At 34.7% G+C, this 8,827-nt stretch overlaps 1 pseudogene; it reads right to left on the bottom strand.

The window, feature by feature from the left end:
* Positions 1-676: 676 nt before the first annotated feature.
* On the bottom strand, positions 677-8,592 carry LOC125120820 (cytochrome P450 1A1-like; annotated as a pseudogene).
* Positions 8,593-8,827: the final 235 nt, after the last annotated feature.

Raw genomic sequence — 8,827 nt, 5'->3', positions numbered from 1 at the left:
AATGTCCGTCAATGGATGAATGGATTAAGAAGATGTGGTACATATACACAATGGAATACTACTAAGCCATAAAAAAGAACAAAATAATACAATTTGCTGCAAAATGGATGGAACTAGCAATTCTCATAGTAAGTGAAATAAACCAGAAAGAGAAAGACAGATACCATATGACATAACTTATATGTGAAATCTAAAGTATGGAAACAGACTTATAGACAGGGACAGTAGACTTGTGGTTGCCAAGGAGGAGATGGTAGGGAGTGGGATGGACTGGGAGTTTGGGTTTAATAGATGCAAACTATTACATTCAGAAAGGATAAGCAATGAGGTCCTGCTGTATAGCACAGGTATATATCAGGTATATATATATGCTGAATATCACTTGTGATAGAACATGATAGGAAAAAAAGAGAAGAATATATATGTATGTATGGCTGGATCACTTTGCTTTATAGCAGGAATTGAAAGAATAATGTAAACCAACTATAATAAAAATTTTTAAAAATTTCATCCTTCCTATTATCAGTGAGAAAGGAAAACTGAATTTCTTTCCAACTTCTTTCAAGAGATACAGAGGGAATAAAGTTTGGTTAAGAAGAACATAAATTTTTCCCAGATTAGTAAATAGCAAACAAACAGACAAGCAAATTTTATCACAAGAAATAATTTTGTTGACTTACTCATCATGACTTACTTGATGTATGTTAATAAATGTATATGTTTACCTGGGAATAAAAGAAGCATTCAGAGTAGTGTCTGCTGTAGTACTATAGGAAAGAGAAATATAGCATTACAGCACATCCTATAAATTCAAATAACCCATTCCTAAGCTGCTTCCCACAAGCATGGACTCTTTTATTAATGTCTTTTTATATAATAATGATATGAAATCTTTATAAACTTCTATTCCTTAATTATGTATCTTCTACTTGTCAAATTAATTTATTCTTTTTCTTGTATTGTTAAACATACTGAGCACTTAATACATTGAAGGCATTGCTATAAGCTAAAAACCTCTAGAAAATTATTTTAATATTTCCGTGATAGAGTTGGTCATAAGCAGACAGATCCAATTACAACAGGTAATTATTTAAGGGGATATAATTAAAGTAATTAAGGGAATTATAAAACACTTTCATTTTATCCAATATGTTCTTGACTTTTCTAATAGATTAGAAAACAAAATATAACATCATTTAGCACTTGATGGGAAGAACTAGGAATTGGAATAGAATTGGAACTAGGAAATCTGAACTCTAGATAACTGCTCTCAATGAGATGATGGGTGAATTTGCCTTCGTTTCCTAGCTGTGAAATGATATTGCTTGTAATGGATGATCTCTAAGTTGCCTCTAGAACAAGTATTTTATTTTTCTAATCCTATACCTGGCCTTTTTTGTTTGTTTGTTTTGTTTTTTGTTTGTTTGTTTGTTTGTTTGCTTGCTTTTCAGGGTGGCACCTGCAGCCTAAGGCTAGGAGTCAAATCAGAGCTGCATCTGCAGCCCAGGCTAGAAGTCAAATCAGAGCTGTAGCCGTTGGCCTATGCCACTGGCACAGCAACTCAGGATCTGAGCTACATCTGAGATCTACACCACAGCTCACAGCAATGCCAGATCCTTATCCCTCTGAACACAGCCAGGGATTAAACCTGCAACCTCATGGATCCTAGTCAGTTTTGTTAACTGCCGAGCCACGAAGGCAACTCCATATACCTGGACTTCTTTATGCACACTGTACACCCTTTCCCTTTATACCTCTGTAATTTTGCATGGCTTAGATTAAGTCATGTTATGTTTCCATATGGTACTCCCTAACTTCCTAGTTAGCCCCATACTCACTTCTCCCCAGAGAAGCAGAGATATTTCAATTTGATGAGTCTGAGAACAGTCACTGGACACAGACGTCTTAGCCACTTCTGGGTTCTCCCTTCTGATTAGTCAACCAGGAGAGAAGTTACATCTCATCTATAGTTATTAAAGAGCTGAGCTTGGAGGAGCAGGGAAGACTGCTGTCCAGCTCTGCCAGAGACAAAGTGGAGGAGTATGTCTAATTCACGTGAAATGTGGGAATAAGCCTCCTTAGTCTAGCTCTCAACCAAACTGTGCAAACTAGTTCTGATCATTTTAAAAAGTTAATATTTGAAACTCTCTGACCTACTTTCATCTTGCAGCTGGTACTGAACTTTGGCAAATAATATGTAAATTATTCATTGGGTGTCCTTAAAACTCAACAAAGGAGAAGGCCAAAAAAGGAATGGACCTATTTTTTGGAAGGGTTACCTCTTCCTTGCCTTTTTCAACATTTTCCTCTCCTCAAATCCTCTGTGGATTCAGCCACTCAAATCCTAATCTGCATTAAAAACCACATGCTCCTCTTACAGAAACCTGGCATGTAAAATTTTATTTCACTAATATTAAAATTTGAGTGACTATATATTTTAAGGGAGGACTCAATATATAAATACATTCATTGTAGAATTTTTCTCTCTCTATATATATATATTTCTAAAACTTCATATGAAAATGTCTTTCTATATAACTTTTAAAGAGCATATATCCAATAAATATTTATTTAAGTACTGTTAAATCTCTCACAGGTGTGTGCGTACAAGTGTTATATGTAATAGTAAAATTTTTGCCCCCTTTACCTAAGATTATTTATCTTGTTTTAATTCATTTTATTTTAACTTATTTTCTGCTTTTCCATCCCTTGTCCTTTTAAATGGAAAATGAAAAACATCAAGGTGGAGAAGAATAGATTAGTCCCAAATAACATACATAAGATGTCTTTTATGTTTGTGCTAAAATTCTTGGTTCACATCACACCACTCTCATTGGTTGATCTTTTTCCTTTTTTATTGATCTTTTTAATATATGTTTTCACTTATAATAAATACCTATTTATATTCACTTATAATAAAAACCTATTTATATTCACTTATAATAAAAACCTATTTCCTAAAACCTATTTCCTAGGGAGGCCCTCAGATGTGTTTTCAGGGCCTTAAAGTATATGATCATTTCATTTCATCCCAGATGATGCCTGCAGTCTGGGCAGCCCTTTCTGTTCCTGATTTCTTAGTAAATTTGTAAGCTGTACTTTTTTATGAGGCACCAAAAGGCACCCTATGGAAATCTTTGGGACAGAAGAGCTGCGTCTTCGAATGTAGAGCTTTTTTTATAAACTTAAGTTAACTTGAAATTCATTTCTTCCAGAAAGGGGATATGAAGAAAAGGGATCACTGTGAATAACAGCATCCCATGTGAATATGGAGTGCGAACCAGAGAGGTAAAATACACGGGAATGAGTGTCTCACTGTCTGGTCCTTTGAGACACCTGGATGAGGGCAATGCATTCTGCTTTGTCCATTACCACATGGGCACATTACCACATTACCACTCCTTCACAATTTAAAGATAGAAAGAGAAAAAGCTCTGAGAATTTCATTTTTTAACTGCATAGAATGGAAACAGTTCAAACTACCACAACTTGGTTGTTCATATACATATTTAATAAGGCCTATCTACTTAATCTATACCAGCATGCATGTGGGAGCTGGAAAGTCAGGCATAAGATTCAGTAAGCTTTCAAATATCTATAAATGGATACAATATTTAATCTATTTGTGGCAACACTAGCTTCCTCTGTCTATTGCCCAGCAAAATTCTATACTACTGAAAATGAAGCCGTATCACATCAGCAGGTGGCTAAGGCTGCTCATAGGAGGAAGTTAAGTGAGTTTGTACATGTTTAATAGCCAAGTATACATTACAGTTGGATTATCCACTGTTTGGAATTTCTATATCCTTCTCTTCCCTCAATTAGTATATATAAAATGAAAGTTAATGGCATCATTGGTTATGAAAAATATTTACAAAATTTGCCTTGCTATATAAAAATTTCATTAGAGGGTTTCAAAATAAAAATGAAATTATTTAAAATAATATTAACATAATAAAGACTTTAAAGTACTCAGAGTATTCATTCTATTGTCTTAGATTCTTCATTCCCCTACACAACCATCAGTTGCTGTCTCAAAGGAAAAGTATATCCTTACCAATGAGGAAGAGTAAAAGGAAGAAAGGAAGCAAGTCTGAATACTTCATTTATGAAGTCTTCTGTGTAGGGTAATATTTACCTGTCTTCAGATCTGGGTGATGTCATTCCAATGAGTTTCTATATGGAAAAAAAAAAGATTTTTTAAAAAATTTAATTTAAAAATGAGAATATACTCATAATAGAGTTTTTTTTTTTTCATTCAAAAGCATGTTACCAATTTCCTCTTTAATTCTGGCTTGAATTTCTGGATAGTGTATCAAATAAAGAAAGCTCCAGGATAGACAGGTTGAGATTGTTTCAAAACCTGAAGAAAAAAAAAAATAGAAAAAGTATCTTGGAAAAAAGTATTAGTAAAATTGATCCTCAATTTACTTCATATTTGAATATTAAGAATCCAGGAGAAATAATCTAAATACAACTAACAAGTAATAATATAATTATTATACATTAAGGTTTATTTCAAAATATAGGCTTAACCTCTTACCCGTTGGAAAAAATAGCCACTATCAATAAAACAGAAAACAGCAAATGTTGGTAAGGGTGTGGAAAAACTGAAATCCTCATGCATTGCTGATGGAAATGTAAAACAGTGCAGTCACTATGGAAAAGAGTGTAAGACTCATCAAAATATTTAAAAAACAATTACCATGTGATCCAGCAATCCTACTTCTGGGTATATACTGAGGGCTGTAGCCCAGGAGGTATAGATTCAAGAAGCACTTGAATGTGTTGCCCCAGAATGCAAAACGGGAGAGGCTTGTATAGGCAAAAACTGCAAAGTGACATAAACTGTCCATCAAAAATTACCATTGGAGGAGTTCCCTGGTGTTCTAGTGGGTTAAAAATTCATCACTGTGACTGCTGTGGCTGAGGTTGCTACTGTGGCATGGATTCAATCTCTGGCCTGGCTCATACCATGGTGCAGCCAAAAGAAAAAAAAAAAAAAACAAACAAACAAATTCACAAAAGAATTACCAATGGAGCTGGCAAGAAGCGTCATTGTTAAACAAGGATTGGTTGGGGTCCACAATGGTTGCTTATATACAAAGGGAAACCTTAAAGCCATAAGGTTGCAGCTGGCAGCTACTAGCAGATATTGTTTTGATAATGGCTGGGGTCGTCCTTGCATCTGATACAGCACAGAAAATTCAAGTTCTCGATGCAGAAACATGTCTGAAACCATATCCACAATGGCCACCCAGCTCCATTATGGGTGTCCCAACAACAGTTTCATATTGTCAGAACAAAGAACAAACATCAAACATGACAGGGGTACATTCCTTCAAATTTTCAAAAAAAAAAAAAAAACCTACAGATTAGTAAATTTACAATGAGTCACTATAAACTTGGGGTCTGGGAAGGAAACTTCATCGTTAAAGGAATATGAGCACTGGCGTCATAGGACGAGGGGTGATATATTACCCCTATATTCAAGGTAGACATTCCAAACAATCTGGTAAATGCATTTTTTTCTTGATGGTTAAACAGATGTACAATGTGCGTTTGACAGGCCATAAGATGACAGGGCATTCTAGGTAGCATAAAGCTCAAACCAAATCATGTATATACCATGACAGCTTCCCAGTACCTCAATTTGTGAAAATTTCTTCCATCAATAGGTAAATATGATTGTGAAAAAAACTATGAAGTGTAAGAATGATAGTAGTAATGGTGGCAGTCTAAATCATTTTTCTGAAAATGATTTTGGTAATCTGTATGAAAAACTCAAGAATCCTTTTATTAGGTGACCCAGAAATTCTGCTTCTTAGCATAAGGCTATAATTCAAAGGAGGCAAAATGGATGCACAAAGATGATCATCTTAGCATTAGTAAGATATTCAATATCTTCATTATTGAGACGCAGAATGGTGAAATGTGGGGATACTGGCCACGGAGTATTAGGCAACCATTAGAAGCACAAAGTTAGAAACATAGCTGACGACCATGACTGGATCTTAAAAATAAAGGGTTTCATGGAAAAAAAAAAAAACTTAGAAATAAATTGAGATGTAAATAACAAAACTTATTTACATAAATTAAAGTTCATGATAATATACGAATGCACATGAATATATGAATATATAAAGCCATTTTATATGAATACATGAAACAAAAAAATGGCACCTAAACAGATTAAAAATAAATGTCAATGAGTTGGGAAAGGGACTTGGAATGGGATGTAGGGATAAAAGTAATAAAGGGCTGATAGCAGAAGAGAGAAATACTCTAAACTGTGAACAGCAGAAAATAGAAAATTGTTATTAATCTTTATTTGCCTTAAATATTGATAATTATTCTCACATACCAGCTCTAAAGAGGTCATTCATGGTGCTTATGATTTCATCATCATTTAAGGTGGCTATTCTAGTAGAAGCATATTTGTTGTGGCATGTATTCATCAGAGCATCAGTAATACCTTGAATGTGGTCCTAAGGATATAAACCTTGACATGATTATTCACCACTACCTGCATTTTGCACCATATTTGACTCTCATGCAAGAAGAGCCATATTACCATGTAACTTGAAATGAACCCAATTAGCTTAGGAATACAAAGAATGTACGTAGATCATGTGATACCCCACAAGCAATTTTGCTTAGTAATGGTAATTCTCAGTCTTAAAAGAGGATGGAATAGAAAAGCAAGTTACTAAACTCAATTTTCTTAATTTTTTTTCAATCAATAAAGAGTATACCTATGTCTAGAAACACACTTAGGAAAACCAGAGGTTAACTTATTACAGATAAATTGTTAGGCAATAAATAAGGCGGTATTTAAAACTATTGTAAAAATTTTACTATAATCACCTTGCAGAAGGAGGTAGGGCTAGACTAGGTTAGGGAGCAGGAAGAAAAATCTATGAACTTTACAAACTCTTTTACTTACGATATCTGATCTAGAATTCCAGGCTGGTATATTGAAACAGATTATTTTCTGCCTCTTCTTTTAATTGGAGAGGACTTAAGTCCTCACATTTCTTTGCTCAATTACCCACTTTTTCATGTTTTTTTTCCCCTGATGCTTTCATCTCAACAAATTGGTCCCCAAGAACTAGGATTCTTTTCAGCACATACATACTTCAAGAGAGAAATTTACTCTCCTGTGGACCATCTAATTGGGCCAAAAACATCTCAGTGGCGTAACAAAAAGGTTCACTTTTGTCACCTAGAGAATCTTAATTTATGTGCTATGATCCCAAAGTTCATTTCTTCATAGGAAAGAAACTCAAGCAGGATACAAGGGTAAATTGGAAGCTTCCTATAAAATATTCTTTACAATTATTCAAGGAATTTTATGAAAAAAAAATGCTGAGAATTTTAAGACCTCATAATTTCAGACATAAAAATGAGAGAAATGAAATCATTGGCTCATTTCTTCAAGAAACTCATGTACATGGTGGCCAACATTTATTAGCCAATTACAGATTCATAATTCAAATATGTGCCTTATCCACATACTAGGGAAATTTCTGAGCTCTGAAAATTCAAAGATTTTCTTAGGGTCCCTACATGAGAACTAAGTAATACCATTCTATAATCTCTCTGACTGGGTTTCATATTTACTAATAGTTTGGGTAAGGTTCATCATGGAAAAATCAGAGTGAAAGAATCAAGGAAGAAATACATACAACTATCTGGATACTCAACGCATCTCATTATTCTTTCTTGTTTCTCACCAAATGCCTTGTCCTAGTATGAGTTCAAATCCTTACCTTATCAAATGTTGTAAGAAGATCTTGTACATGTAAGTACAAGAAACGGATTCAGGGCCTGATAAATCTCTGGGGGAGCATTTGTAATTCACAGTGGAAGGTAACAGAAACATGGTATGAAATCAGCAGGATGAGCAGTGCTGGAGGCTTTGAGTAAGTCATCATTCATTTTCACTATTCTGAGAAACTCTTCATCACTATGGTCATATCTCTTGCAAAAGCAAAGGGCACAGACAATGATGGCCACCACCCACATGATAGCACTTCTGCAGTCAAAGCTACAACTGTTGGAAGTCAATTCTGCAAAGACCTTTACTAGCTCGGAAACTTCCTCAACAACGTGTTCCTCAAGAAAGCAAGAACAGGTGGGGGATTTTGTTTCCGCTTGAGAAAATGTTCATAAAGCATTAGAGGCAATTTTCTTACGAAGTTTACAACTCTCTCTATAACTGGCCAAAAATGTGAGACTCTTTCCTTTTGCCAGGAAAGAAAATGTATGCATGTGAAGTCGACCTGCAACATGTTCTCCACCCTTGAGTAGTACTTGTTTTACCATTTCCATTCCATTCACCACCAGAACAGGCATCACGCCAAGTTTGATGAAAAAGACAACTCCGTATTTCTTCCTCATCTCCATCAATGTAAGGTAAGGATTGTCTCCAAGCTGAAGATTTCCTATGATGGGAAAGGAACATGAGCCAGGAGGAAACACCTGCTTTCTCCCATTGTTCCTTAGTGCTCTTACAAAAACGAAAACCAACACCAAGATTATGAGAGAAGGGGTCACCTCTCCAGGAGTGAGTGCCATGCTGAATATCATTTTCAGGAATAAATCACCTAAAATAGAAAAATGTAACCCTTGTTCTAATCATTCTAAGCATAGACTAAGTAGTTTTTCTCCCTTTAAATATTTAGAAGAAAATTACAGATCTTTGTATTTAGTTGAAAGCTATTATTAACCAATACACGAAAAAGGCAAAATTAAATTCTTGTCAAATGCATTGTACCTTTATCTCAAATCTATTATTTTCATGATTTTAACAACCAGACCAAAT

This window comes from Phacochoerus africanus, chromosome 2 (assembly GCF_016906955.1).
Source record: "Phacochoerus africanus isolate WHEZ1 chromosome 2, ROS_Pafr_v1, whole genome shotgun sequence".
NCBI classification, from domain to species: domain Eukaryota; kingdom Metazoa; phylum Chordata; class Mammalia; order Artiodactyla; family Suidae; genus Phacochoerus; species Phacochoerus africanus.
This window is presented reverse-complemented; position numbering and strand designations above follow the sequence as displayed.